Genomic DNA, 12,926 nt, shown 5'->3' with positions numbered 1-12,926 from the left:
AAAGTAAACTTTTTTTTCGACCTCCAAAAGTCATAAAAAACGTCATAGTATAGTATGTCGTTTTTTTCGGCCAAAAAAAGTCAACATTTTTTTCGACCTCCAAAAGTCATAAAAAACGTCATAGTATAGTATGGCGTTTTTTTCGGCCAAAAAAAGTCAAAAATTTTTTCGACCTCCAAAAGTCATAAAAAACGTCATAGTATAGTATGTCGTTTTTTTCGGCCAAAAAAAGTCAACATTTTTTTCGACCTCCAAAAGTCATAAAAAACGTCATAGTATAGTATGTCGTTTTTTTCGGCCAAAAAAAGTCAAAAATTTTTTCGACCTCCAAAAGTCATAAAAAACGTCATAGTATAGTATGTCGTTTTTTTCGGCCAAAAAAAGTCAACATTTTTTTCGACCTCCAAAAGTCATAAAAAACGTCATAGTATAGTAAGGCGTTTTTTTCGGCCAAAAAAAGTCAACATTTTTTTCGACCTCCAAAAGTCATAAAAAACGTCATAGTATAGTATGTCGTTTTTTTCGGCCAAAAAAAGTCAACATTTTTTTCGACCTCCAAAAGTCATAAAAAACGTCATAGTATAGTAAGGCGTTTTTTTCGGCCAAAAAAAGTCAACATTTTTTTCGACCTCCAAAAGTCATAAAAAACGTCATAGTATAGTATGTCGTTTTTTTCGGCCAAAAAAAGTCAAAAATTTTTTCGACCTCCAAAAGTCATAAAAAACGTCATAGTATAGTATGTCGTTTTTTTCGGCCAAAAAAAGTCAACATTTTTTTCGACCTCCAAAAGTCATAAAAAACGTCATAGTATAGTATGTCGTTTTTTTCGGCCAAAAAAAGTCAAAAATTTTTTCGACCTCCAAAAGTCATAAAAAACGTCATAGTATAGTATGTCGTTTTTTTCGGCCAAAAAAAGTCAACATTTTTTTCGACCTCCAAAAGTCATAAAAAACGTCATAGTATAGTAAGGCGTTTTTTTCGGCCAAAAAAAGTCAACATTTTTTTCGACCTCCAAAAGTCATAAAAAACGTCATAGTATAGTATGTCGTTTTTTTCGGGCAAAAAAAGTCAACATTTTTTTCGACCTCCAAAAGTCATAAAAAACGTCATAGTATAGTAAGGCGTTTTTTTCGGCCAAAAAAAGTCAACATTTTTTTCGACCTCCAAAAGTCATAAAAAACGTCATAGTATAGTATGTCGTTTTTTTCGGCCAAAAAAAGTCAACATTTTTTTCGACCTCCAAAAGTCATAAAAAACGTCATAGTATAGTATGTCGTTTTTTTCGGCCAAAAAAAGTCAACATTTTTTTCGACCTCCAAAAGTCATAAAAAACGTCATAGTATAGTAAGGCGTTTTTTTCGGCCAAAAAAAGTCAACATTTTTTTCGACCTCCAAAAGTCATAAAAAACGTCATAGTATAGTATGTCGTTTTTTTCGGCCAAAAAAAGTAAACTTTTTTTTCGACCTCCAAAAGTCATAAAAAACGTCATAGTATAGTATGTCGTTTTTTTCGGCCAAAAAAAGTCAACATTTTTTTCGACCTCCAAAAGTCATAAAAAACGTCATAGTATAGTATGGCGTTTTTTTCGGCCAAAAAAAGTCAAAAATTTTTTCGACCTCCAAAAGTCATAAAAAACGTCATAGTATAGTATGTCGTTTTTTTCGGCCAAAAAAAGTCAACATTTTTTTCGACCTCCAAAAGTCATAAAAAACGTCATAGTATAGTATGTCGTTTTTTTCGGCCAAAAAAAGTCAAAAATTTTTTCGACCTCCAAAAGTCATAAAAAACGTCATAGTATAGTATGTCGTTTTTTTCGGCCAAAAAAAGTCAACATTTTTTTCGACCTCCAAAAGTCATAAAAAACGTCATAGTATAGTAAGGCGTTTTTTTCGGCCAAAAAAAGTCAACATTTTTTTCGACCTCCAAAAGTCATAAAAAACGTCATAGTATAGTATGTCGTTTTTTTCGGGCAAAAAAAGTCAACATTTTTTTCGACCTCCAAAAGTCATAAAAAACGTCATAGTATAGTAAGGCGTTTTTTTCGGCCAAAAAAAGTCAACATTTTTTACGACCTCCAAAAGTCATAAAAAACGTCATAGTATAGTATGTCGTTTTTTTCGGCCAAAAAAAGTCAAAAATTTTTTCGACCTCCAAAAGTCATAAAAAACGTCATAGTATAGTATGTCGTTTTTTTCGGGCAAAAAAAGTCAACATTTTTTTCGACCTCCAAAAGTCATAAAAAACGTCATAGTATAGTATGTCGTTTTTTTCGGCCAAAAAAAGTCAAAAATTTTTTCGACCTCCAAAAGTCATAAAAAACGTCATAGTATAGTATGTCGTTTTTTTCGGCCAAAAAAAGTCAACATTTTTTTCGACCTCCAAAAGTCATAAAAAACGTCATAGTATAGTAAGGCGTTTTTTTCGGCCAAAAAAAGTCAACATTTTTTTCGACCTCCAAAAGTCATAAAAAACGTCATAGTATAGTATGTCGTTTTTTTCGGGCAAAAAAAGTCAACATTTTTTTCGACCTCCAAAAGTAATAAAAAACGTCATAGTATAGTAAGGCGTTTTTTTCGGCCAAAAAAAGTCAACATTTTTTTCGACCTCCAAAAGTCATAAAAAACGTCATAGTATAGTATGTCGTTTTTTTCGGCCAAAAAAAGTCAAAATTTTTTTCGACCTCCAAAAGTCATAAAAAACGTCATAGTATAGTATGTCGTTTTTTTCGGCCAAAAAAAGTCAACATTTTTTTCGACCTCCAAAAGTCATAAAAAACGTCATAGTATAGTATGTCGTTTTTTTCGGCCAAAAAAAGTCAAAAATTTTTTCGACCTCCAAAAGTCATAAAAAACGTCATAGTATAGTATGTCGTTTTTTTCGGGCAAAAAAAGTCAACATTTTTTTCGACCTCCAAAAGTCATAAAAAACGTCATAGTATAGTAAGGCGTTTTTTTCGGCCAAAAAAAGTCAAAATTTTTTTCGACCTCCAAAAGTCATAAAAAACGTCATAGTATAGTATGTCGTTTTTTTCGGGCAAAAAAAGTCAACATTTTTTTCGACCTCCAAAAGTCATAAAAAACGTCATAGTATAGTATGTCGTTTTTTTCGGCCAAAAAAAGTCAAAAATTTTTTCGACCTCCAAAAGTCATAAAAAACGTCATAGTATAGTATGTCGTTTTTTTCGGCCAAAAAAAGTCAACATTTTTTTCGACCTCCAAAAGTCATAAAAAACGTCATAGTATAGTATGTCGTTTTTTTCGGCCAAAAAAAGTCAAAAATTTTTTCGACCTCCAAAAGTCATAAAAAACGTCATAGTATAGTATGTCGTTTTTTTCGGCCAAAAAAAGTCAACATTTTTTTCGACCTCCAAAAGTCATAAAAAACGTCATAGTATAGTAAGGCGTTTTTTTCGGCCAAAAAAAGTCAACATTTTTTTCGACCTCCAAAAGTCATAAAAAACGTCATAGTATAGTATGTCGTTTTTTTCGGGCAAAAAAAGTCAACATTTTTTTCGACCTCCAAAAGTCATAAAAAACGTCATAGTATAGTATGTCGTTTTTTTCGGCCAAAAAAAGTCAAAATTTTTTTCGACCTCCAAAAGTCATAAAAAACGTCATAGTATAGTATGGCGTTTTTTTCGGCCAAAAAAAGTCAACATTTTTTTCGACCTCCAAAAGTCATAAAAAACGTCATAGTATAGTAAGGCGTTTTTTTCGGCCAAAAAAAGAAAAAATTTTTTCGACCTCCAAAAGTCATAAAAAACGTCATAGTATAGTATGTCGTTTTTTTCGGGCAAAAAAACTCAACATTTTTTTCGACCTCCAAAAGTCATAAAAAACGTCATAGTATAGTATGTCGTTTTTTTCGGCCAAAAAAAGTCAACATTTTTTTCGACCTCCAAAAGTCATAAAAAACGTCATAGTATAGTATGGCGTTTTTTTCGGCCCAAAAAAGTCAAAAATTTTTTCGACCTCCAAAAGTCATAAAAAACGTCATAGTATAGTAAGGCGTTTTTTTCGGGCAAAAAAAGTCAACATTTTTTTCGACCTCCAAAAGTCATAAAAAACGTCATAGTATAGTATGGCGTTTTTTTCGGGCAAAAAAAGTCAAAATTTTTTTCGACCTCCAAAAGTCATAAAAAACGTCATAGTATAGTATGGCGTTTTTTTCGGCCAAAAAAAGTCAAAATTTTTTTCGACCTCCAAAAGTCATAAAAAACGTCATAGTATAGTAAGGCGTTTTTTTCGGCCAAAAAAAGCCAAATTTTTTTTCGACCTCCAAAAGTCATAAAAAACGTCATAGTATAGTATGGCGTTTTTTTCGGCCAAAAAAAGTCAACATTTTTTTCGACCTCCAAAAGTCATAAAAAACGTCATAGTATAGTAAGGCGTTTTTTTCGGCCAAAAAAAGTCAAAATTTTTTTCGACCTCCAAAAGTCATAAAAAACGTCATAGTATAGTATGTCGTTTTTTTCGGCCAAAAAAAGTCAACATTTTTTTCGACCTCCAAAAGTCATAAAAAACGTCATAGTATAGTATGTCGTTTTTTTCGGCCAAAAAAAGTCAAAAATTTTTTCGACCTCCAAAAGTCATAAAAAACGTCATAGTATAGTATGTCGTTTTTTTCGGGCAAAAAAAGTCAACATTTTTTTCGACCTCCAAAAGTCATAAAAAACGTCATAGTATAGTATGTCGTTTTTTTCGGCCAAAAAAAGTCAACATTTTTTTCGACCTCCAAAAGTCATAAAAAACGTCATAGTATAGTATGTCGTTTTTTTCGGCCAAAAAAAGTCAACATTTTTTTCGACCTCCAAAAGTCATAAAAAACGTCATAGTATAGTATGGCGTTTTTTTCGGGCAAAAAAAGTCAACATTTTTTTCGACCTCCAAAAGTCATAAAAAACGTCATAGTATAGTAAGGCGTTTTTTTCGGCCAAAAAAAGACAAAATTTTTTCGACCTCCAAAAGTCATAAAAAACGTCATAGTATAGTATGTCGTTTTTTTCGGGCAAAAAAACTCAACATTTTTTTCGACCTCCAAAAGTCATAAAAAACGTCATAGTATAGTATGTCGTTTTTTTCGGGCAAAAAAAGTCAACATTTTTTTCGACCTCCAAAAGTCATAAAAAACGTCATAGTATAGTATGGCGTTTTTTTCGGCCCAAAAAAGTCAAAAATTTTTTCGACCTCCAAAAGTCATAAAAAACGTCATAGTATAGTAAGGCGTTTTTTTCGGCCAAAAAAAGTCAACATTTTTTTCGACCTCCAAAAGTCATAAAAAACGTCATAGTATAGTAAGGCGTTTTTTTCGGCCAAAAAAAGTCAACATTTTTTTCGACCTCCAAAAGTCATAAAAAACGTCATAGTATAGTAAGGCGTTTTTTTCGGGCAAAAAAAGTCAACATTTTTTTCGACCTCCAAAAGTCATTAAAAACGTCATAGTATAGTATGTCGTTTTTTTCGGCCAAAAAAAGTCAAAAAATTTTTCGACCTCCAAAAGTCATAAAAAACGTCATAGTATAGTATGTCGTTTTTTTCGGCCAAAAAAAGTCAAAAATTTTTTCGACCTCCAAAAGTCATAAAAAACGTCATAGTATAGTATGTCGTTTTTTTCGGCCAAAAAAAGTCAACATTTTTTTCGACCTCCAAAAGTCATAAAAAACGTCATAGTATAGTAAGGCGTTTTTTTCGGCCAAAAAAAGTCAACATTTTTTTCGACCTCCAAAAGTCATAAAAAACGTCATAGTATAGTATGTCGTTTTTTTCGGCCAAAAAAAGTCAACATTTTTTTCGACCTCCAAAAGTCATAAAAAACGTCATAGTATAGTAAGGCGTTTTTTTCGGCCAAAAAAAGTCAACATTTTTTTCGACCTCCAAAAGTCATAAAAAACGTCATAGTATAGTATGGCGTTTTTTTCGGCCCAAAAAAGTCAAAAATTTTTTCGACCTCCAAAAGTCATAAAAAACGTCATAGTATAGTATGTCGTTTTTTTCGGCCAAAAAAAGTCAAAAAATTTTTCGACCTCCAAAAGTCATAAAAAACGTCATAGTATAGTATGTCGTTTTTTTCGGCCAAAAAAAGTCAACATTTTTTTCGACCTCCAAAAGTCATAAAAAACGTCATAGTATAGTATGTCGTTTTTTTCGGCCAAAAAAAGTCAAAAATTTTTTGGACCTCCAAAAGTCATAAAAAACGTCATAGTATAGTAAGCCGTTTTTTTCGGGCAAAAAAAGTCAAAATTTTTTTCGACCTCCAAAAGTCATAAAAAACGTCATAGTATAGTAAGGCGTTTTTTTCGGCCAAAAAAAGCCAAATTTTTTTTCGACCTCCAAAAGTCATAAAAAACGTCATAGTATAGTAAGGCGTTTTTTTCGGCCAAAAAAAGTCAACATTTTTTTCGACCTCCAAAAGTCATAAAAAACGTCATAGTATAGTATGTCGTTTTTTTCGGCCAAAAAAAGTCAAAAATTTTTTGGACCTCCAAAAGTCATAAAAAACGTCATAGTATAGTATGTCGTTTTTTTCGGCCAAAAAAAGTCAAAAAAATTTTCGACCTCCAAAAGTCATAAAAAACGTCATAGTATAGTATGTCGTTTTTTTCGGCCAAAAAAAGTCAAAAATTTTTTCGACCTCCAAAAGTCATAAAAAACGTCATAGTATAGTATGTCGTTTTTTTCGGGCAAAAAAAGTCAACATTTTTTTCGACCTCCAAAAGTCATAAAAAACGTCATAGTATAGTATGTCGTTTTTTTCGGCCAAAAAAAGTCAAAAAATTTTTCGACCTCCAAAAGTCATAAAAAACGTCATAGTATAGTATGTCGTTTTTTCGGCCAAAAAAAGTCAACATTTTTTTCGACCTCCAAAAGTCATAAAAAACGTCATAGTATAGTAAGGCGTTTTTTTCGGCCAAAAAAAGTCAACATTTTTTTTGACCTACAAAAGTCATAAAAAACGTCATAGTATATAGTATGTCGTTTTTTTCGGCCAAAAAAAGTAAACTTTTTTTTCGACCTCCAAAAGTCATAAAAAACGTCATAGTATAGTATGTCGTTTTTTTCGGCCAAAAAAAGTCAACATTTTTTTCGACCTCCAAAAGTCATAAAAAACGTCATAGTATAGTATGGCGTTTTTTTCGGCCAAAAAAAGTCAAAAATTTTTTCGACCTCCAAAAGTCATAAAAAACGTCATAGTATAGTATGTCGTTTTTTTCGGCCAAAAAAAGTCAACATTTTTTTCGACCTCCAAAAGTCATAAAAAACGTCATAGTATAGTATGTCGTTTTTTTCGGCCAAAAAAAGTCAAAAATTTTTTCGACCTCCAAAAGTCATAAAAAACGTCATAGTATAGTATGTCGTTTTTTTCGGCCAAAAAAGTCAACATTTTTTTCGACCTCCAAAAGTCATAAAAAACGTCATAGTATAGTAAGGCGTTTTTTTCGGCCAAAAAAAGTCAACATTTTTTTCGACCTCCAAAAGTCATAAAAAACGTCATAGTATAGTATGTCGTTTTTTTCGGGCAAAAAAAGTCAACATTTTTTTCGACCTCCAAAAGTCATAAAAAACGTCATAGTATAGTATGTCGTTTTTTTCGGCCAAAAAAAGTCAACATTTTTTTCGACCTCCAAAAGTCATAAAAAACGTCATAGTATAGTATGTCGTTTTTTTCGGCCAAAAAAAGTCAAAAATTTTTTCGACCTCCAAAAGTCATAAAAAACGTCATAGTATAGTATGTCGTTTTTTTCGGGCAAAAAAAGTCAACATTTTTTTCGACCTCCAAAAGTCATAAAAAACGTCATAGTATAGTAAGGCGTTTTTTTCGGCCAAAAAAAGTCAACATTTTTTTCGACCTCCAAAAGTCATAAAAAACGTCATAGTATAGTAAGGCGTTTTTTTCGGCCAAAAAAAGTCAAAAAATTTTTCGACCTCCAAAAGTCATAAAAAACGTCATAGTATAGTAAGGCGTTTTTTTCGGCCAAAAAAAGTCAACATTTTTTTCGACCTCCAAAAGTCATAAAAAACGTCATAGTATAGTATGTCGTTTTTTTCGGCCAAAAAAAGTCAACATTTTTTTCGACCTCCAAAAGTCATAAAAAACGTCATAGTATAGTATGTTGTTTTTTTCGGCCAAAAAAAGTCAACATTTTTTTCGACCTCCAAAAGTCATAAAAAACGTCATAGTATAGTATGTCGTTTTTTTCGGCCAAAAAAAGTCAAAATTTTTTTCGACCTCCAAAAGTCATAAAAAACGTCATAGTATAGTAAGGCGTTTTTTTCGGCCAAAAAAAGTCAACATTTTTTTCGACCTCCAAAAGTCATAAAAAACGTCATAGTATAGTAAGGCGTTTTTTTCGGCCAAAAAAAGTCAAAAATTTTTTCGACCTCCAAAAGTCATAAAAAACGTCATAGTATAGTATGTCGTTTTTTTCGGCCAAAAAAAGTCAACATTTTTTTCGACCTCCAAAAGTCATAAAAAACGTCATAGTATAGTAAGGCGTTTTTTTCGGCCAAAAAAAGCCAAATTTTTTTTCGACCTCCAAAAGTCATAAAAAACGTCATAGTATAGTATGGCGTTTTTTTCGGCCAAAAAAAGTCAACATTTTTTTCGACCTCCAAAAGTCATAAAAAACGTCATAGTATAGTAAGGCGTTTTTTTCGGCCAAAAAAAGTCAAAATTTTTTTCGACCTCCAAAAGTCATAAAAAACGTCATAGTATAGTAAGGCGTTTTTTTCGGCCAAAAAAAGTCAACATTTTTTTCGACCTCCAAAAGTCATAAAAAACGTCATAGTATAGTATGGCGTTTTTTTCGGCCAAAAAAAGTCAAAATTTTTTTCGACCTCCAAAAGTCATAAAAAACGTCATAGTATAGTATGGCGTTTTTTTCGGCCAAAAAAAGTCAACATTTTTTTCGACCTCCAAAAGTCATAAAAAACGTCATAGTATAGTATGTCGTTTTTTTCGGCCAAAAAAAGTCAACATTTTTTTCGACCTCCAAAAGTCATAAAAAACGTCATAGTATAGTATGTCGTTTTTTTCGGCCAAAAAAAGTCAACATTTTTTTCGACCTCCAAAAGTCATAAAAAACGTCATAGTATAGTATGTCGTTTTTTTCGGCCAAAAAAAGTCAAAATTTTTTTCGACCTCCAAAAGTCATAAAAAACGTCATAGTATAGTAAGGCGTTTTTTTCGGCCAAAAAAAGTCAACATTTTTTTCGACCTCCAAAAGTCATAAAAAACGTCATAGTATAGTAAGGCGTTTTTTTCGGCCAAAAAAAGTCAAAAATTTTTTCGACCTCCAAAAGTCATAAAAAACGTCATAGTATAGTATGTCGTTTTTTTCGGCCAAAAAAAGTCAACATTTTTTTCGACCTCCAAAAGTCATAAAAAACGTCATAGTATAGTAAGGCGTTTTTTTCGGCCAAAAAAAGCCAAATTTTTTTTCGACCTCCAAAAGTCATAAAAAACGTCATAGTATAGTATGGCGTTTTTTTCGGCCAAAAAAAGTCAACATTTTTTTCGACCTCCAAAAGTCATAAAAAACGTCATAGTATAGTAAGGCGTTTTTTTCGGCCAAAAAAAGTCAAAATTTTTTTCGACCTCCAAAAGTCATAAAAAACGTCATAGTATAGTAAGGCGTTTTTTTCGGCCAAAAAAAGTCACCATTTTTTTCGACCTCCAAAAGTCATAAAAAACGTCATAGTATAGTATGGCGTTTTTTTCGGCCAAAAAAAGTCAAAATTTTTTTCGACCTCCAAAAGTCATAAAAAACGTCATAGTATAGTATGGCGTTTTTTTCGGCCAAAAAAAGTCAAAATTTTTTTCGACCTCCAAAAGTCATAAAAAACGTCATAGTATAGTATGGCGTTTTTTTCGGCCCAAAAAAGTCAAAAATTTTTTCGACCTCCAAAAGTCATAAAAAACGTCATAGTATAGTAAGGCGTTTTTTTCGGGCAAAAAAAGTCAACATTTTTTTCGACCTCCAAAAGTCATAAAAAACGTCATAGTATAGTATGTCGTTTTTTTCGGCCAAAAAAAGTCAAAAATTTTTTCGACCTCCAAAAGTCATAAAAAACGTCATAGTATAGTATGTCGTTTTTTTCGGCCAAAAAAAGTCAAAAATTTTTTCGACCTCCAAAAGTCATAAAAAACGTCATAGTATAGTATGTCGTTTTTTTCGGCCAAAAAAAGTCAACATTTTTTTCGACCTCCAAAAGTCATAAAAAACGTCATAGTATAGTAAGGCGTTTTTTTCGGCCAAAAAAAGTCAACATTTTTTTCGACCTCCAAAAGTCATAAAAAACGTCATAGTATAGTATGTCGTTTTTTTCGGCCAAAAAAAGTCAACATTTTTTTCGACCTCCAAAAGTCATAAAAAACGTCATAGTATAGTATGTCGTTTTTTTCGGCCAAAAAAAGTCAACATTTTTTTCGACCTCCAAAAGTCATAAAAAACGTCATAGTATAGTATGGCGTTTTTTTCGGCCAAAAAAAGTCAAAATTTTTTTCGACCTCCAAAAGTCATAAAAAACGTCATAGTATAGTATGGCGTTTTTTTCGGCCCAAAAAAGTCAAAAATTTTTTCGACCTCCAAAAGTCATAAAAAACGTCATAGTATAGTATGTCGTTTTTTTCGGGCAAAAAAAGTCAACATTTTTTTCGACCTCCAAAAGTCATAAAAAACGTCATAGTATAGTATGTCGTTTTTTTCGGCCAAAAAAAGTCAACATTTTTTTCGACCTCCAAAAGTCATAAAAAACGTCATAGTATAGTAAGGCGTTTTTTTCGGCCAAAAGAAGTCAACATTTTTTTCGACCTCCAAAAGTCATAAAAAACGTCATAGTATAGTATGTCGTTTTTTTCGGCCAAAAAAAGTCAACATTTTTTTCGACCTCCAAAAGTCATAAAAAACGTCATAGTATAGTATGTCGTTTTTTTCGGCCAAAAAAAGTCAACATTTTTTTCGACCTCCAAAAGTCATAAAAAACGTCATAGTATAGTATGTCGTTTTTTTCGGCCAAAAAAAGTCAACATTTTTTTCGACCTCCAAAAGTCATAAAAAACGTCATAGTATAGTATGTCGTTTTTTTCGGCCAAAAAAAGTCAAAAATTTTTTGGACCTCCAAAAGTCATAAAAAACGTCATAGTATAGTAAGGCGTTTTTTTCGGCCAAAAAAAGTCAAAAATTTTTTCGACCTCCAAAAGTCATAAAAAACGTCATAGTATAGTATGTCGTTTTTTTCGGCCAAAAAAAGTCAACATTTTTTTCGACCTCCAAAAGTCATAAAAAACGTCATAGTATAGTAAGGCGTTTTTTTCGGCCAAAAAAAGTCAAAATTTTTTTCGACCTCCAAAAGTCATAAAAAACGTCATAGTATAGTATGTCGTTTTTTTCGGCCAAAAAAAGTCAACATTTTTTTCGACCTCCAAAAGTCATAAAAAACGTCATAGTATAGTAAGGCGTTTTTTTCGGCCAAAAAAAGTCAACATTTTTTTCGACCTCCAAAAGTCATAAAAAACGTCATAGTATAGTAAGGCGTTTTTTTCGGCCAAAAAAAGTCAACATTTTTTTCGACCTCCAAAAGTCATAAAAAACGTCATAGTATAGTAAGGCGTTTTTTTCGGCCAAAAAAAGTCAAAATTTTTTTCGACCTCCAAAAGTCATAAAAAACGTCATAGTATAGTATGTCGTTTTTTTCGGCCAAAAAAAGTCAACATTTTTTTCGACCTCCAAAAGTCATAAAAAACGTCATAGTATAGTAAGGCGTTTTTTTCGGCCAAAAAAAGTCAACATTTTTTTCGACCTCCAAAAGTCATAAAAAACGTCATAGTATAGTATGGCGTTTTTTTCGGCCAAAAAAAGTCAACATTTTTTTCGACCTCCAAAAGTCATAAAAAACGTCATAGTATAGTATGGCGTTTTTTTCGGCCAAAAAAAGTCAACATTTTTTTCGACCTCCAAAAGTCATAAAAAACGTCATAGTATAGTAAGGCGTTTTTTTCGGCCAAAAAAAGACAAAATTTTTTCGACCTCCAAAAGTCATAAAAAACGTCATAGTATAGTATGTCGTTTTTTTCGGCCAAAAAAAGTCAACATTTTTTTTTCGACCTCCAAAAGTCATAAAAAACGTCATAGTATAGTATGTCGTTTTTTTCGGCCAAAAAAAGTCAAAATTTTTTTCGACCTCCAAAAGTCATAAAAAACGTCATAGTATAGTATGTCGTTTTTTTCGGCCAAAAAAAGTCAACATTTTTTTCGACCTCCAAAAGTCATAAAAAACGTCATAGTATAGTATGGCGTTTTTTTCGGCCCAAAAAAGTCAAAAATTTTGTCGACCTCCAAAAGTCATAAAAAACGTCATAGTATAGTAAGGCGTTTTTTTCGGGCAAAAAAAGTCAACATTTTTTTCGACCTCCAAAAGTCATAAAAAACGTCATAGTATAGTATGTCGTTTTTTTCGGCCAAAAAAAGTCAACATTTTTTTCGACCTCCAAAAGTCATAAAAAACGTCATAGTATAGTATGTCGTTTTTTTCGGCCAAAAAAAGTCAAAAATTTTTTCGACCTCCAAAAGTCATAAAAAACGTCATAGTATAGTATGTCGTTTTTTTCGGCCAAAAAAAGTCAACATTTTTTTCGACCTCCAAAAGTCATAAAAAACGTCATAGTATAGTAAGGCGTTTTTTTCGGCCAAAAAAAGTCAACATTTTTTTCGACCTCCAAAAGTCATAAAAAACGTCATAGTATAGTATGTCGTTTTTTTCGGGCAAAAAAAGTCAACATTTTTTTCGACCTCCAAAAGTCATAAAAAACGTCATAGTATAGTATGTCGTTTTTTTCGGCCAAAAAAAGTCAAAATTTTTTTCGACCTCCAAAAGTCATAAAAAACGTCATAGTATAGTATGGCGTTTTTTTCGGCCAAAAAAAGTCA

Source organism: Toxotes jaculatrix, chromosome 18 (assembly GCF_017976425.1).
Source record: "Toxotes jaculatrix isolate fToxJac2 chromosome 18, fToxJac2.pri, whole genome shotgun sequence".
Lineage (NCBI taxonomy): Eukaryota > Metazoa > Chordata > Actinopteri > Toxotidae > Toxotes > Toxotes jaculatrix.
The sequence above is the reverse complement of the archived record's forward strand: the minus strand, read 5'-3'. Positions refer to the sequence as shown.